A 19,428-nucleotide genomic window follows, 5' to 3' on the forward strand; every position below is an offset into this window, starting at 1 on the left:
CATACATTTAGAGGCAACCATATATCCTTGCCTCTAAATATAATTAGAGGCAACCACATACTATTGCCCCAAAATATAATTAGAGGCATCCATTTATACTTGCCTCAAAATATAATTAGAGGCAATCATATATCTTTGCCTCAAAATATAATTAGAGGCAACCACATATTATTGCCTCGAAATATAATTAGAGGCATCCGTATATTCTTGTCCCAAAATATAATTAGAGGCTAACATATATTCTTGCATCAAAATATATTTAGAGGCAATATTAAAAGTTGATTCTAAAGACACTATATATTTAGGGGCAGCCATATAATTTTGCCTCAAAATATAATAAGAGACAAAATAAAAAGTCGGGGGCAATCATATGGTTTTGCCTCGAAATATAAATAGAGGCCGTATAAACAGTTGTTTCTAAAACGACGTATATTTTGGGGCAACCATTTAATGCCTCTATATATAATTAGAGTCAATATCTTATTTTTAAATAATGATATTTAGATGCAATCTGATATTGTCATAAAAGGTGTTTAAAGGCACCGAAAATAAAGCTAACATATTTATTTCATACATTTGTATGCACTGTTACCTATAAGAAATAATCTTGCTTCAAATTACACAATTTTACTTCATACATTTCCAAGTACGATAACCTATAAGCAGTAATCATGATCGAATAGTAAAAGTAAAAAAAAGTATTTCATGAAAATCAATATTGGTATTATTAACTCCAAAAAAAATGTATCTACAAATAATTTAAGTCATTACATAATTAGTACCTCTCAAAAATCTCATTGTCGAACGACATGACTTTACATCAAAATAAGTAAATGACGAATTATTAAGATGAGAAAAAAAATTATCATTTAAAAATATAAATATAAAAATACGATGTTATTCTCTTTATGCGCTTCTAATTATCTTCCTGCACCACTCAAAAATTTTCAGGTATCTGCAAAAAGAGGGAGGAAGAACAGAAGATTCACAATTGAGAAAGAATAACAGGAAAGTAAGGAATTGAGATAAGAGGATACCAATCTGATTTCATATATGCTTCTATCTTTGTGGCGCATTCAACTCCAACCAACATCAATCAGCCATAATTACTCACAAGGAAGAAGAACTAATCATCCATACTCAATCAAATACTCTGCAATCCCCGAACCCACCCATTTACATAGATAATTAAAATAAAAGATAATTAAATAATCAATTCAGAATGAACTCAATTAATAAAATTTAAAGGAAATGAACTAACGCAAGGTTGCATCTTCTATTCCTTGAAGTGTTGAGTTAGTTACGACAGGTCTGTTTAGTTTGCTCATATCAGTGGTGGTATGATTCATGTCAGGCAGGGTTTTCCTAGTTCATTTCTAGTAGTTGTTGAGGGTTTGTACTTACGTGGTCTGCTTTATTGTGGTCTGCAGTCTGTGAAGCAGTTGGAATGGTGGTTTAAATGATGGATGCTTTTATAGTCAGTGGTAGGATATGCTCATTTTGGCTCCACTATCTGCTTCACCAGAAGCTTATTTGTGTAAGTAATACTTGAACTAAGGGCCTGCAACTCTTGCTTAATTACTCGAAGTTTCTATACTCATTTATCACTTTTGACCATTTAATTGTATATCTACTTCTGCAACTTTTTATTTACTACTAAGTTCTATTAATTTACTTACTTCAGTTATGTTACTAAAAAAACTAGTTAGCTTTCCTACCATCTTCATGAGGCTAAGGATTAATATAGGCTCCTAAGTTGACATATTAACACACTCAAAGACCTAAACACTCTAAATATCGCACACCAGAATACCTAATGCTACAGCTAGTCAGCTACCCAAAGCTACTACTTAGACGAACTGAAACCACTACTAGGAATCCAGGCTAAACCAAATCTGCACTAGTACCCACTCCCCCTCCCTGCAGCAACCACACTCCTGAGAATAGTCAATATAATGCAGCTGCTAATCAGTCAATGCAGGTCAACACTGAAGCAAGATTGCATCAACAAAATCTCAGAACCACCTAGCTGATCCATGATTTCAAAACAACCACAAGACCAGCAGTGCAGGAATAAATAATTTTGACTCCAGAATACTGCAGGATCACAAACAAGACACTCCCCAACTGCCTGCACCAAAAACTATCAGAACCCATGTCACTCTCAAATTGTGCCTAACAACAAGCCATGAAGTACACAACTAATAATGAAATCATGGGAAGCCTTCTGACACTAAGCAAAGACAACTCATCAATCAGAAGTAAAACAAAAGTTGGATACGGGCAACACACTATCTCCTATCCTTTATTGCTTAAGTTATCAAATTCTGAAACCATTCAAGCAATCATTAATATGTATAAGACATTTAGGCAGAATTTAGATGCACTGGTCAAAAAATAGTAGAGCTTGTTAGGAGTTTTCTCAGTGATGAAATTGCCAACATAAAGGAGTTATAACTTACCGAGTCAGCCACAAGTCACCTTGCCCTTGACTTGCGAAACTATGCCGCCCTTTCTAACTAATAATCGTAATGGATGTTACATTGATGATGCCATACACGCGCTGTACAATGTCTGGCTTTACTTGAGCGAAGTAGTTCAGCCCGCAGTGGTTAGGAATCTGTATAGTTAACAACTGGCACAAGAGATGGTCAAGCCTAGACTTTGTGGCCCAGTAACCTACTATAGGAGTTAGCACTAATGAATCCATAACACCTTTTACTAGAAAACTACATCCCTTCAAACAAATCATGATCGTAATTTAACATCATACTACACTCTCTTTAATTGCATTGGTTCTACAACAGAGTTCAAAATTCAAGCATCCAGAGATGAAATTCTTTAAACTAACAAGAAAGTTAGAAGAATCAATTACCAGCAAAGAGTCAGACAATCTATTGAATTTATAAAGAATAGACTAGCCAATAAAGCTGGAGATATTCAAAGTGGCATTTCATCAAATATGTAGTAGGCATTCAAAGGGAGTATACAATTTATATAGCAAATTTATAGCTGAACAGAAAAAGGCTAATACCTTCCAGAGTGTCAGTCAAAGACTCGATACTCTTAGCAAGCTTACTGAGTATTGCTAGCTGCCCTTTCAATCGCAGAAGCCAAATTGAAATAACCATTGCATTGAAGAATTCACATAGGACCTCATTATAAATACGCTTTGAATTAGCAATGACAATTGCAAAAACGAAAACAAGATAGCAATTAAAATCCCTAATATAGCAATCGGAGTAGCACAAACAGAAACAAAACCACAATTTTAAAAGCCCTAAGTTTATCCATCAAAATCGCGGAACACTATACAAAGAATTTCGAAACCCAAATTTCAACAATCAAAATGGAAAATAATTGAATAAGAAATCTAACAATTGTAAACTTACTTGGCGAAAATTGAAGAAATTCGAAGGGACAACTTGAAGAAGGTGAGAATCGTAGAGCAGAGATAATGTCCAGGAGGAGGGAGAAAATTGGAATAAGACTATAAGAGAGAGAAACGAGAAAGAGAGAAATGGAGTTGAAAGAAGGAAGTCATTCACGCTAGAAAGAACCCTTAATTTTTTATTTGATCGGTTGAAATATGAGCTCTTGGATTAAATGGATCGGGTGGCTGAGATTATACATATAAAAATTTAACATAATTAAGCATTAATAATCCGACTAAGAGAGATATATGTCTTTTTATAGGGTTTTGACTAAGTCCAAAACTAACAAAATCAAAAAATTTAAAAATTTAAAATTTTTTAAAAAATTACTAGAAAGTCAAACCAAGTCAACGTTGATCTAAACTAGTTTGCACAAACTAATAACACTACATGCTACATGTAACTCCTCTTCAGATCAATCAAGTATTCAAATTTTATTAATTCAGATCAATCAAGTATTCAAGTTTTATTAATTCAAATCAATAAGTATTCAAGTTAAATTCAATTAAGTTCAGGTTTAGGGGTTAGGGTTTTGGCGTAACTTGTTTTTCAGTTCTTTAAATTATAATAATAACAAGCCCAAACTAAAATTTTGTATTTTTTAAAATTAAAATTAATGCGAAAAATCAAGTTTAATCAATTAAGATCAATCAATTATTCAACTTTAATCAGTTCATATCAATTTAATTAAGTTCAGGTTTAGGGGTAAGGATTTAAGGAAATTTTCAATTTCAATCAGATCAAATCAATTAAATATTCAAGTTTAATCAGTTCAAATCAATAAAGTATTCAAGTTTAATCAGTTCCAATAAGTTCAGTTAAGTTCGGGTGTAGGGGTTAGGAGTTAGGGTTTTAGGGTTTAGGATTTGGCTTAAATTGCTTTTCATTTATTTCAATCTAATATATATATATATATATATATATATATATATATATATATATATATATATATATATATATATATATATATATATATATATATATATATATATATATATATATAAAGGAGGCATATTTGATGAAATAATAGAGCGCCACCTAGGATTACTAATGGTTTCGGCCAATGAAAAATATGATTTCTAATTTATTTTTGAATTGAAAAAATCGATTGCCACATAGATAATTAATTAGGTGCCACGTAGATATTTTTATTAATTAATTGTTAATATATACAACTCCATCTAAAATCAAACACTCTAAAAATTAAAAAATAAATCTAAAATAAAATTCATCCAAAATCAAACACTAATCTAAAATAAAATAAAATAAAATTCAATTTAAAATCAAACATTAATCCAATATTAGAGCGCCACGTAGGAAATATAATGGTTTCCGCCGATGAAAATAAGATTTCAAAATTAATTTTGAATTAAAAAAGTCGAGTGCCACGTAGATAAAAAATTAAGTATCACGTAGAAATTTTTATTAATTAATTATTCATATTACGTATATAAAATTTCATCAAAAAATAAACACTTCCATAATTAAAAAAAATCTAAAATGAAATTCAATGAAAAATAAAAAAACTAATCTAATATAATATATATATATATATATATTGGTATATATATATATAGGAGTTTTATTTAAACATAAAAATTTAATAGAATCCGTGCATCGCACGGGCTAAAATCTAGTTATAATAATAACAAGCTCATATTCAAGACTATAAGATCAAAATTTCTCTCTCCTCTGTCCTTCTTTTTTATGTCCCTTCTTAAAAAAAAAATTCTCCTCTTGACATCAAAATTTTCGCAGAAAAATTATAACTTTATTATTCCCAATTGATCTTTACATTTTTACGATCTTCGTTTATATAAAATCAAATTATTACCCCTTCTATTTTAAAATCCTCACCCTCAAAAATCAAGCACTTTTTAGAAAAGTGGAGAATTACGAGGTTCTTGTTGCTTCATGTTTTGAAAATTGAGAAAAAAATGAAGGGTGAGTTCAGGGCATTTGGAGACGAAGAGGGTTTGAATTTTATGCGATTAGATAATCTCTGAAGTGATGTGGCACGAAAATAGCCGTGAATGAACAAAAGCCTAATATAAATAACTAGATTAGGTCCCGTGCACGCACGGTTATTTTAGCTGGATGAGGTCTATTGTGTTGTTAATTGTTCATTCACTGATATTCTAGGTACTTTGTGATGTCATTTTCTTGTTTACTCTGGTTTTACTCGTTTACAGTCTCTTCTTCTTCGACCTCTCTCTCTAGTGAGGGGTCAATATGCTTCTTGAGTTCCTTTTACTTCGTACCAAAACAGAATGAAAGAAAATGTTTTTTGTTCCTAAGTTAAAGTATGGCTGGCTCACTTGGCTGTTTGCTTATCCAGGGCCCTACACTTGGCATATTTCCTGCTGCAAGTGCTGCGATAGGATCCAGTATTCTAGATCGAACTGATGTTGTGCCGTCCATGTTTACTATGGTATATGTCTTATGTTTAGACTTTGTTTTCCGTTTCAAATTTGTCATCATTATAGCTAAGAACACTCTTATTTGAACATTATATGCCTTGCAATAACTTTTCCTTTTAATTGGTTTGCAAAATGATGATAACAGCAGCCAAATAGATGAGAAACCAAAATTTCTTGATAAGTCTGCAAACAAGTCGAAGATCTAAAAGCTCACTGAAGTCAACGGATCTTCACATTGCCGGTCACTGACACACCTGATAGTATGTAAGCTATGAGGGTAGGTCTTTGGTGTTCTTTCCATACGGTATCCTTTTTTGGGTCTAATTTGTGGATTAATCTTGTTTGGACACTATTGGCCATTTGTTAGGTCATACATTCAGGATTTCAGTGATGAGTAGAATATAGACGCATAAAATATTTCATTTCCATTTGCAACTGAGTATATACATGATATATATTTCATTTTATAGTTTATAATGACTGTTGGAGACAGTCAGAATCTCACGTTGGTAGATCCCGGTCCAACTGTAATTAACAATGTATGTGGGGTTGTTGTTGATCATTGCTCGTTATTTTGATCAGTTGGGTTAGATAAAATTCTGGTTCGCATGGGCTCACTTAAGATAATAAAAGACTATGTAAACTAATATGTCACTACACTTTATTTATTCTTCTTAAAACTACCATGACACTATACCAATAAAAAGAGTCTATTAGCTCAATTGGCAGAGCTTTGTGCAATTGCACAATGATGTAGGTTCGAATCCTACATATGCTACTATTAATTCTCCTATTGGTTGATCATTTACTTTAGTTTATTATACCCTTATTAATCCAAGGGGAAAAAAATCAGAAACCTAATTCATGAAAAATAAGTCGGAGAAATGAACAGAAGAATATAAAAATCACGGTTACGAGCACAAAATATGGATAAAAAGCAAAAAACGAACAATAAAAATCAAAGACTTGCCCGAAAATTTCTTTAATGCTAAAAAATACTTTTTAGGGGCATCATAAATTTCATTGATGCTAAAAAGAAGGTTTTAGAGGCAAATATTACTTTATTAAAACAATAAAAAAAAAAAGGGAAATTCTCTTTGGTAGCATTATACTTTTGCAAATTCTCATTGATAACAAATATTTTGTCAATTTCTCTAAAATAGCCTTAGTAATCTAAGTTTTCTCTAATATAACATTATTTCAATAATTTTGACTTAATAAGTCTAATTAGAGTTGACCATGAATTAAAATTATAACATTTTTCTATTATAACATTATTTCTTTAATTTTGACATAGTAATTATTTTTTTAATTATTGTACACGGAATCCTACTGCTATACAATACTTTTTAGGGGAAACTATTATTTCATTAATGCTAAACAAACCTTTTTAGGGGCAACAAATTTTTAATTGATGCTAAAAAAGAAGTTTTAGAGGCAATCATTATTTTCTGATTCAAAAAAAAATATTTTAGAGGCAACCATTATTTCATTAATGCTAAAAAATACTTTTTAGGGGCAACGTAAATTTTATTGATGCTAAAAAAAAAGGTTATAGGGACAACCATTATTTTCTGATGCTAAAAAAATGTTTTAGAGGCAACCATTATTTCATTAATGTTAAAAAGTACCTTTCAGGGGCAACGAAAATTTCATTGACGCAAAAAAATAGTTTTAGAGGCAAATATTATTCCATTAATGCTAAAAGGTACTTTTTAGGGGCAACTTAATTTCTTTTGATGCTAAAGAAACTTTTTAGGGGCAACCATTATTTTATTAATGCTAAAAAGTACTTTTAGGGGCAGGCAAATTTCACCGACCCTAAAAATAACTTTTAGAGGCTACCATAATTAACTAATGCTAAAAGGCACTTTTAGAGGCCATAAAAAATGAATTGCCTCAAGGTGTTGCCTCTGTATCTAAATTTTCTTGTAGTGATTATTTATTTATTTATTTCTCTCTCCTTCATTATTCCAATCACTTACGCCCAATCATTACTCTTACACTCAATCATTACACAAATATCCAAACAACCCAAGATTTTAGTTTTCTTAATTTTCACATCGATTCAAACCGGGAAGAACAAAGAAGATCACAGGGATTATTAACTAAGTCAAGCATATTATATTTTGGATTAAACCAAAGAAATACAAAAAAATTTAATAATAATTATGTATACATAAATTGAAGTTCCGTGTCCTGCCGTTTACAACACAATTTACACATTTACCCATTTACAAAAAAAAGGCTTGAAATATGATGGCGAGGCAACAGAGTGGTCCAATCCATCCTTATTCCATAGTTACTATACTACTACTACCAAACTAACTACACTCCTAATCTCCTATAGTCTTATATATTCTGCACTTCCATTTCACCGAGCAAAGCAACTCATTTTCAAGGCAACTGGTACCGAAGAAGCTTAAGGTTTCTCTCTTTTCTCTTGGCTTCTCTCTCGTTTAATCACTTCATGTAGTTTTTCTCAATAGAAGAATTCTTGTTTTTCTTAGTAAAGTTTGAATTTTTTTTTTTTAAATATCTTGCAGATCAAGCGTTTGTTTCTCGGTGTTAAGGGCAACTGGCCGGCAAGAACACTTGATCTTGGGATCTCCTGTAACACTCGGCTCGAACGAATAAGCCAAAATGTCACAACCATCGGTATGCTTCTTTTCTATATTTTTTTTTCTATGTGCATTCTTTATATGTATATTTTTTACTGTTAATTTGGATGTGTTATGTAAAAAAAAAAATGATTGTTGTACGTTAGCTTGGAGACTGGAGAGGATCAAGAAGATGATACTTATGTATTTCCTGCCTTAGCATACTTATGTATTTCTTGCTTTAGCATACTTATGTATTTCTTGCCTTTGCATAATATAAATGACAAAAAATGTGGCCGAGACTCGTACCGGAAGACGGAAGTGGCTCGCGATTTTTTTAATATTCTGTGATTTATTTAGATTTTTTGTGATTATTTGTCAATTATTCGGATTTTGTGAGTTTTCTGGGATTTTTCGGAGTATTTATCATTTGTTGTTCATTTGCATGTATGATTGTGGTTGATCTTAAATTTGTAGAGTTAATTCGATTTTTTTGTTCATTTGCATGTCTGATTTGTTATGATCTAAAAATACTCTTGGTGGGATGCATTTATGAGGTTAAATTGTGGGAAAGTGACCCTATTTATAAAGGGTTTCAACTTCCTTTTTTAGGTTAATAGTTTGGAGGGAAAAAGTTGAGGGAAACATTTCAACCCCAAAGTTTATGTTTTAGGAAAGTTTGGAGGGAATTATGATTTTTGGGAAAAAATGTGTAAAGAAGCAAGGAAGTCCCCACATGCATTTGTACTTGTCCCCACTTGCAATTGTACTCGTGTCCCCACAAGAATCAGATTTTTTCTGATTTTTGAATAAAGAAATAATATATCTTTACTTTACTTTACATTATTTATTTATCGTTTTCTCTCTCCATCATTATTCCAATCACTTACACCCAATCATTACTCTTACACTAAATTATTACACAAATACCCAAAGAACCCAAGATTTCAGTTTTCTTAATTTTTCACACCGATTCAAACCGGGAAGAACAAAGAAGAACATAGGGAGTAGTAACTAATTCAAGCATATTATTCTTTGGATTAAACCAAAGAAATACAAAATTTTTAATAATAATTATGTATACATGAATTGAAGTTCCGTGTCCTACCTTTTACAACACAATTTACACATTTACCCATTTACAAAAAAAGGCTTGAAATATGATGACGAGGCAACAGAGTGGTCCAATCCATCCTTATTCCATAGTTACTATACTACTACTACCAAACTAACTACACTCCTAATATCTTATAATCCTATATATTCTGCACTTCCACTTCACCGAGCAAAGCAACTCATTTTCAAGGCAATTGGTACCGAAGAAGCTCAAGGTTTCTCTCTTTTCTCTTGGCTTTTCTCTCGTTTAATCACTTCATGTAGTTTTCTCAGTAGAAGAATGCTTGTTTTTCTCAGTAAAGTTTGATAATTTTTTTTTTTTTTTTTTTTTAATATCTTGCAGATCAAGCTTCTGTTTCTCGGTGTTAAGGGCAACTGGCCGGAAAGAACACTCAAGCTTGGGATCTCCTGTAACACTCGGCTCGAACGAATAACCCAAAACGTGATAGCCATTGTGAGGGGGTCGAAAAAGCGCGAGGCTAATGCGTGACCTCGTCCCTCGTGGGTGTGACGCTTCTTTTTTGTCAAATCAAGTGTAATTGGATTTCCTGTGAGTTTACACCCAATTGACTAGTAATATAGGAGTCGCCATTCAGTTTTTAACGACAATGATAAAAACTGACAAAACCCGGTTATCGTGACATAAAGGGAGCGCAATTATGTTTGACCACGACGGCCGTAGGTTCCCTTGTGATCCCTGGTGTGGGGATCTCTCAACATACACCCGCAAGGTAGAGATTGAGGGTTCGGGGGACTGTAACTACCGAGAGGAGTACTCGCTCTTCGATAACTCCAGAGGCAGGATATCCTTACTAGCTCAGCATAAATAATTGAAGGGACATGCGTTAACTATTAAACTAATCTGAGTTGATTTTAACAATATGCAACATATAATACTAGATCGAGCGCGATTATCTGATTTAGATTGTATTAAGGGACCTAGCATGATAATCCAATTTCCCAAAAATATTATCTTTATTAGGCGTGATAGAACGATCAGATTTAATTAGTTTAATAGTTCATAAAAGGGCGAGGAAAGCAATTAAACCATGGAAAAGGGACACATTACGACGCACCCTTTAGAGGTGCGTCACGGTTCTCAGAAAACTAACCACTTTGACTTTGCTATTTCTCCTTTTATTTAACGAATCTGAAATTACAGGACAGGATACGTTCTGTTCGATTTTTGGATCGATTGCGACAGAACGCGTGATCAATTTCGCAGCGTGAGGCTTAGGCTTAGGGGTTTAGAGTCAATACTCAGAATAATAATTGTGTGTTGTGTTCTTTTCACGTCGAACTTGGGGCTATATTTATAGAAAAGAGTTCGTGGAAAGATAGAATTGTAGAACTCTAATCCACGAAGAATTAGGAAAGAACACGTCCCAGCTAATTTCAGCGCCCAGGGCTGGGCGCCGAAGATTTCGGCGCCCAGAGCCAGGCGTTGAAAATAGGGTCTGGGCCGTTTCTTTGTCAGATTCAGACTCTTAGAATCCGGAGTGTATGAGACTTAATCGAGTCTTTTAGTGCGTATTAATTTTATGACGGAATGCGTCTGGGCCCGTTACGAACTCTAGGCTCGTTAGAATTTTAATTAATACGTAACTCTTATTTTCGAATTGTATTAGGAATAGGATTCTCTCGCAATTTCTATCTCATTTAGGATTTATGTTGGAGTGCAACACCTAATTCTGACAGGTTTCTATCTTTTATGACTTGCCACTTTTAACAACTACCCATTACGCCAGTTACTATTTTTAGCAGGTTTCCAGAAATAGCAGGTTTCTATAAATAGCAGGTTTCGGGTGAATTGAAAAGGGGAATTGAGATTCGTTATTTTATATGAGATGCGTTGTCAAGTGGAGATTCATGTTCTCATCATCGAACCTTCCCTTTCGGGAATGGGGACAAAAGTAGGTGTCTACAGCCATCGGTTTGCTTCTTTTCTATAATTTTATTTCTATGTGAATTCTTTATATGTGTATTTTTTGCTGTTAATTTGGATGAGTTATGTTAAAAAAAATGATTGTTGTACGTTAGCTGAGACTGGAGAGGATGGAGAAGATGATACTTACGTATTTCTTGCCTTAGCATACTTATGTATTTATTGCCTTAGCATACTTATGTATTTATTGTATTTGCATAATATAAATGACAAAATATGTGGCCGACTACCGGAAGACGGAAGTGGCTCGCGATTTTTTTAATATTCTGTGATTTATTTGGACTTTTTGTGATTATTTGGGAATTATTCGGATTTAGTGTGAGTTTTCTGGGATTTTTCGGAGTATATTCAATTTGTTGTTCATTGCATGTATGATTGTGGTTGATATGATCATTTTGGAGTTAATTCAAGTTTTTGTTCATTTGCATGTCTGATTTGTTATGATCTAAAAATACTCTTGGTGGGATGCATTTATGAGGTTAAAGTATGGGAAAGTGACCCTATTTATAAAGGGTTTCAACTTCCATTTTAGGTTAAAAATTTGGAGGGAAAAAGTGGAGGGAAAAATTCCAACCCCAAACTTTCTGTTTTGGAAAAGTTTGGAGGGAATTCTGATTTTTTTTGGCAAAAACGTGTAAAGAAGAAAGGAAGTTCCCACTTGCATTTGTACTTGTCCCCACTTGCAATTGTACTTGTGTCCCCACAAGAATCAGATTTTTTCTAATTTTTGAATAAAGAAATAAGATATCATTACTTTACTTTACATTATTTATTTATTGTTTTCTCTCTTCTTTATTATTCCAATCACTTACACCCAATCATTACTCTTACACTCAATCATTACACAAATACCCAAACAACCCAAGACTCTAGTTTTCTTAATTTTCACACCGACTCAAACCGGGAAGAACAAAGAAGAACATAGGGAGTAGTATGTTATGTTCAACTCATTCGGGTTACACTTTACGTTAATTAGTATGTTATGTTCAAGGTGACTCAAGACTCAACACAAAACATAACAAGCAAGCAATTAAACAATGACATTTAATTTTAATCCGTTAGGACCTGTGATCAAACATAGGACTCAAGTGAAATAACTCCCATTGTTCTTTCTCAAACACCGTTGAGATAACCCGACATTGTCAGTTAACAAGCGGGGGGTGCCTATATCACGAATATTCCTTAGTTCAATTCACATAAACTTCCCAAACATATATACTCCGCGGTAGAATAAATGATGCACTAAGGCATAACCACTAGGCTCAAATTATGCTAGACATCCCGTACAATAGCATAATCATAACAACTTGCACGCGACACACTCTTACATGCATATGAACTTTGAAGGAAATAGTGCCCTTGGTGTGAGGTTAAGATTCATATGACAAAACATAAATCATGCGGAAAAACCATAAAGCCAGAAAAGCATATTATTTACACATAATCATTTAACATAGTTTAGATGCATACACTTTGTTGCGTGCCCTCCCTAGCTGCGCCCGAACCGAACAAGAACAAGTCTTTAGGACTCCAAGTGTCGTCCCTCCGTAGATAGTCCACAGTACGTCCGGATCCGCCTCAAGATTGACCAACTAGATGAAGGAAATAATGCCCTTGGTCCAAGTATGCATTCTATGTTAAGTCTAATAAGTGCGGTTCAGTATTAATTAACAAGTTAATAATTCAGTGAGATCAAGTGAGCTGAATGCCTAGCTAGAGGCCGCTTCAGTTCAAGTGGAATTAATGATATTAATCCACAGCTTACTCTTGACTGAACCCGTAGGGTCACACAAATAGTACGTAAACGGATCAAGTATTTAATGGCATTAAATACTCCATCTATGGATATTCGGAATCGACGGATCTTGGTTTCAATGGGAGCTGAGATCGTCACAAGCAAGAAATGAATACTCCGGAAACGATGATATTGCCAGAAACGGAAATATGGATCGTATCGGAAATATAAATATTATCCAAATCGTAGATGTTGCCGGAAACGGAAACATGGTACGTATCGGAAAATATTATCGGAAACGGAAATATTGCCGGAATCGGAAATATTGCCGGAAACGGAAATATTGTCAGAATCGGAAATATTATCGGAATCGGAAAATAATTCCGGAAACGGAAATATTAAATATTTGTTCGAAACTGAAATTAATTCCGGAATCGGAAATATTAAATATTGTTCGTATCGGAAATGAATTCCGGAAGCGGGAATTTAATCGGAAGCGTATCGTACGAATAAGCATCGGACGAGGCCTGCCGGACGAGGGCCCAGCACGAAGCCAGGCCATCGCCCAACAAGCCAAACGCGCCACACGAACAGCCAAGGCCACGCCAGGCCCAGCACAAGGCCAGGCCCAACAGGCCATGGCAGCGCGCGCAGCGCGTGCAGCAATGGGCTGCGAGCTGTGCTGCTGCTCGCGTGGGCTTGCGGCTCGCGTGGGCCGAGCGACAGCGTGGGCTGTGCGCGGGCATGGCCTGCACGCTCGTGGGTCATGCTCGTGTAGAGTTTGTGTTCACATACGAAACCTAAATTGTATAGGATTTTTTTGATGATTAAATTCCTAATCCTAAAAGGATAAAATTAATTAGTTAGAGTCCTACTAGGATTCTAGTTTAACTAATTAGTATCCTAATAGGATTCCAGTTCCTTTTCCATACCTCTATAAATAAGGGCCTAGGGTCATTATTTGCAGGCACGATTGAAGTATTCAAAGGGTAAGTTTTTGAAATATAAATCAGCCATACACTTGCAATAAGAGCCGAAAATCCTAAGCACCTTGAGGGCGATTCTAGTTGGTCTAACTTGAGGCGGATCCGGACGTACTGTGGACTATCTACGGAGGGACGACATTTGGAGTCCTAAAGACTTGTTCTTGTTCGGTTCGGGCGCAGCTAGGGAAGGCACGCTACAACATGTATGCATCTATACTATGCTAAATGATTATGTGTAAATAATATGCTTTCCTGGCTTTATGGTTTTTCCGCATGATTTATGAATTGTCATATGTATCATAACCTAACAGTGGTATCACGAGCCTCTTATTATTTTCATAATCTAAATTGCATAAACATGGTTAAATATTACAAATTTGCAAGAATTAAGAGGGGTGATTAATTTTCGTAATTGTTAATTAATTGCAAATTGCGTTTATTTAATTATACGTACGCAGTTTTTCGGCAGTTTCTTCGTTACTCATCCAAATCGAGTGATTTTTGTGTCAATTCCGCATGTAAAAGGCATTCTAAAATTTTGACAAAAATAATAATTTTCGGCCGAACCCAGAATTCTCACATTCGAAGCCTAACTATGACTTTTCGGAGGTTTTAGTTTTTCGAATGCAAAATTTCGTAAATTTAAGATGTTAAATTAAATATTTGCGATTCTTGTTGATAAATCTTGAATTGACCTACTGTATATGTTTAACAAGTTTGAATTCCTAGCCTTGTCAATTATGCAATCTAATTTGTAATTATGATTAATTTGTTGAAAATTGGAATAATTTAGAATTAATTTGATTTTCATAATTAGTTATAATTTACTTAGATACCTATGATTAAAAAACCACCATAAAAATTGTAAATTTATGTTAAATTTTAAATTTTTATGACCTAGACTTGAATCCATGTTAATCGGAAATCAATTAAATAATAAATTTTCGATTTTTCGCCCTAAAATTATGAAATTAATATTATTTATTAATTTGTCATTAATTTTGAAAATAAATTTTTTAATTTTTATGCGATTCGCTCATATAACTTGCACGCACAAAGCAATGGACGCTACGTGTTACCCTTAAGGGGTGTTGTATAGTGCGAGCATGCGACGACGAGCAAGGGAGCTCGTCTCCCATGCGGTACGAATGCAGCGAGCAAGGGCATGGTGCACGAGCACAAAGCAGCAGCCCTGCCTTGTATCGTGGGCTGTGAGCAATGGGCGCATGGGCAAGGGCGAGAGCAAGGCACGAGCAGTCGCGTGTGGGCAGCAAGCGTGCTACGCCACAGCGCGCACTGCCTCGCGCAAGCGTGCGGAGCCTCGCGCGCCTTGCGATGGGGAGCAGCAGCGATGCGACGCAGCGCATGGGCTGCGCGCACATGGCCAGCGATGGCTGTGTGCGTGTGGCCCATGGGCGTGCGTTGCGTGGGGTTGTTGCGTTGCGATTAGATCGTTTTGAAATTTTAATTTGAAATTTTCAGTTTACGTAATTTTAATTAATTTTAAAATTAATAATTTAAATTATTTTCTTGGATTTTAATTTTGAATATTGTAATTATAATAAATTTTATTTATTCTAATTATTTTACTAAAATTAAAATCATGAATTAATTTAAATACGACTGAAATTAAATTAAATCTATGGATTCAATTATAAATTTATATGAGCTTTAAATTTTAATTAAATTTGTATGTTTCCGGTTAGACTAGAAATACATTTTTATGTTTAAAATTAGTAAAGACTATGAATTTATTGGTTTAAGTGGGAGCCCTTTTAGTCATATACTCTTGATTAGGTCTACAAATCCTTAAGGTTAAAACAACTTGATTAGAATTAATAAGGACTTAATAATTTGTAGATTATTGGTGGCCTTGATTAATTGCTGCAAATGTTTATGTGATGCATAATGTGGTCTGCGTACCATTAATTTGAATGTAATTGGTCCAAATAGGATAGAAAATATGGAAGCTAGGATACACTAATGACCTAATGTGGTCTGCGTAATGTGATGCATAATGTGGTCTGCGTACCATTAATTTGAATGTAGAGGTTCTTACTTCGGTAATAACTCAAACAATGGAAGCTAGGATACACTAATGACCTACAAGTGGGAAATGAAGCATGGCAATGCTACATTAGTTGTAGGGTCATCTAGTTTGTTTTAAGTCCTTTCAAAGGCTGGAACTTAATGGCTATTTTGTTCCATAATAAACATACCTAAGTTTCTGTTTTCAAACACAGAAAGACTCACATTCAAGAAAAACAAAAACAATGTTTGTTTGTTTATTTGAGTGAAATGGTCAATTACGGGTTGAGTCAATATGCTTGATTAAAACAAACAACTCTTTAACAATAAAAACTTTACTAGGTTCAAATCAACCCCTTGATTTGAGTTCCACTAATCTTCGGCATTGTTGCTTAGACCATATCAACAAGTTAACATTCAAAAGCTCTATTTTGATGGACTTTTGAAAGTTCATTGATTTCTAGATCAATTTAAGACAACTAGTCTTGCTTGTTGAAAGTAACAAAAGATATGAACTATTGTTAGAACGCCTTGACAATAGAGTTCAAAGCTAAAGAAAGATTTTATGACTTTATTATTTCACATGGATTTGAGTGAATATAGGTTTATTTACTCAAATATGATATAAGTTGAATCTGCTTGGCTAGTTCAAAGATTCAGAAGTATAAAATCCACTTGGCAAGAAATCATAAAGATCTAGGTTAGATCATGTTGATGATTACTTAAGACCAAATATGATCATCAATGATTGTGTGTTGTAATTTCACAATCTAGGTCCATAAGATATGGCATATCTTAGTTGGAATAATCGAAGTCAATTAGTACTTGATTCGATTAATGATGAATCATAAAGACTTTTCCTATAATTTCTAAAACAAAATCCTCAACTTCCACCAAACTAAACCAAATTCGTCAAAGCTATTGAAAAGTAATTTCAGAATAACTTTTCATAAAATATATCTAGAGAGTTGCAAAACTCAGTGGGAGCTTAGTGTTTGTCATTCGACAAACTAAGGCCCAAGTATAGATATATGTTTCATTGTGATTTATTCAAATGAGACACAAGGGTATTGTTTCTACCACGAATTTCTGAGAACATAATGTTTGTTTGCTCGAAATAATGTCCTTTTGGAGATTCGTTTCCAAAATGACAAGTGGGAGAAAATAGACCTCGAAAGTTTTCGAGGCGAACAACAAACATAAACGGACATTCCGGAGGCTTTTCGAAGTGCTTCAGAAAATCCGAACTTATTCTTTAAGGACTTTAGAAGTGGCTTTAAAGAATAGACATCTCTTAGAAGACTTTACAAGTGCTTCAAGGAGAACAGAATATTCAAAGGACTTTCAAGTGGCTATTGATATTCTATTGTTTGATGTTCTATACCCAAGTAGGCATAGAATTCAAATCACTGAAACTATAAGATTCTTCTATTAGATAGTGAAGAAACATGGAGTTCAGGTCACTGAAACTATGCAATTCTTCTATTAGATAGTGAAGAAACCTACAACTTACAGTCAAACTATTATCATGTAGATTAATGAGTTTGTGACCTGTAACAAAAGCTATGACGAAACCCAGATTCCCTAAAATGGTTAGAGGCCATATATAGACTCAAATGTTTTAAATGGTTAGAGGCCATAAAACATACTCAATGTTTTGATGAAAAAATTGAAATTTTGTTGATTTGCAAGAATAGGTTCACACCTATTGGTTGCAAGTTTGTTTTAAGGATAAAAACCATCAAACATGAAATTGTGTTCACACACAAAGCGAGATTAGTTGCTAAAGGTTACAAGCAAATTCATGGTACGGATTGTGTTGAAACCTCATGCATAATCGTAATACACAAGTCTATCATTCAAGAAATGATTGCATATTGGTACATATAGCAATTGGATGACAAAACGTATTCCTCAATCAAATGTTGGAATAAACTATGTACATGGTATGTCATAGGATTTGTGGATCCAAATAAATTCTTGAAAAGGAAAGCTAGCTTATAAAATCTAAGTACAGCTTTAAGCAAGCAATTGGGAATTGGAATTGTATTTTAGTGAAGCTAATAAGTATTTTAGTTTCATAAACTGTACATGATTCTTATAGATTTATAAGAAGTTTAGTGGGAGTACGTAAAACTTAATTGGTCCTATGTGTATCACACACATATCTCTCTATTGAGAAATAACATTCAAATGCTAATGACTTAGATTTGAGATTATTCATCAATGATGGACCATGGCGGAACTTAGTACATACTGGGTATTAAGATCTATTTACAAAGATTTTATATTATTGTTTTGGATTAAGTAATGGCATTTACTAAATCAAACACGAAATACTCCATTGGAGATATTCGACCCATGTGAATAAATCTAAGTAAAGAATGTTTGAACTATGTATAAGCATTTACTAAGTTAAACATCAAAGGATCTGAGTAAGATTCTTAACCTATATAATATGTCAAAGAATTTAGCTGGATTTAGTATCTACTGAAACTAGATGAGCTAAAGTTACATGAATAGAATTCAATTGGAATTATTCTGCAAAAGAATTTATCATGTATGATATAATATGAGGATCGCCAAAAACGTATCGTATGACTTTAGGCATGACGAACATATACCAATCTCTATTGATCTAAGTAAAGATCAACTAGATTGAGATCAAGAATACTTATGGTACTTGAAAAGGTACATAGGAATAGTTCTTGATTCAAGGAAATAAAGATATGCTAAATATTGATGCTACACGCATAAACACTGGCAAAGGATCAAGCAAAGACCCTTTGGAGTTAACCATTGACAAGGACGAGCTAAAGAGCATCGTGTTTCGAAATGGCAACATGGATTGGAGACCATGAGTTGTTGCGTGGGAAATTAAAATAATAATTTCTATGTTCTAAGATACAGCTGGAAAGTCTTCCACATATCTGTGAACTGCTTGGATAAGCAAATCCAAACAAAGCATCACTAGCAACCTAAACAGTTGAAGTAAAAGTACTTATTGCCTAAGAAGCAATAAAACAGAGTTGTTTATATTAATGAGTTCTTAATTGAACTTGGGAAGATCACATGTCTGTTGACTTAATGGTTCTTCATTGCAAAATGCGTAGTACCATTAATGTAGCAAGAAAGACTAGATCACAAAATAAACATACTCAAAA

At 33.8% G+C, this 19,428-nt stretch overlaps 1 long non-coding RNA gene across 3 annotated transcripts; it reads right to left on the reverse strand.

Moving 5' to 3' along the window:
* Window positions 1-701: 701 nt before the first annotated feature.
* On the reverse strand, window positions 702-3,610 carry LOC130466293 (uncharacterized). 3 transcript variants are annotated; one of them, XR_008926370.1, is made up of 4 exons: window positions 3,035-3,551; window positions 2,463-2,635; window positions 1,038-1,153; window positions 702-955 (listed from the first exon to the last, which is right to left on the reverse strand). It is a non-coding gene; the product is annotated as an uncharacterized lncRNA (long non-coding RNA). The 3 variants fall into 3 exon arrangements; XR_008926369.1 differs by having other exon boundaries at window positions 702-1,153; XR_008926368.1 differs by having other exon boundaries at window positions 702-2,635; window positions 3,035-3,610.
* Window positions 3,611-19,428: the final 15,818 nt, after the last annotated feature.

Source organism: Spinacia oleracea, chromosome 1 (assembly GCF_020520425.1).
Source record: "Spinacia oleracea cultivar Varoflay chromosome 1, BTI_SOV_V1, whole genome shotgun sequence".
NCBI lineage: Eukaryota > Viridiplantae > Streptophyta > Magnoliopsida > Caryophyllales > Amaranthaceae > Spinacia > Spinacia oleracea.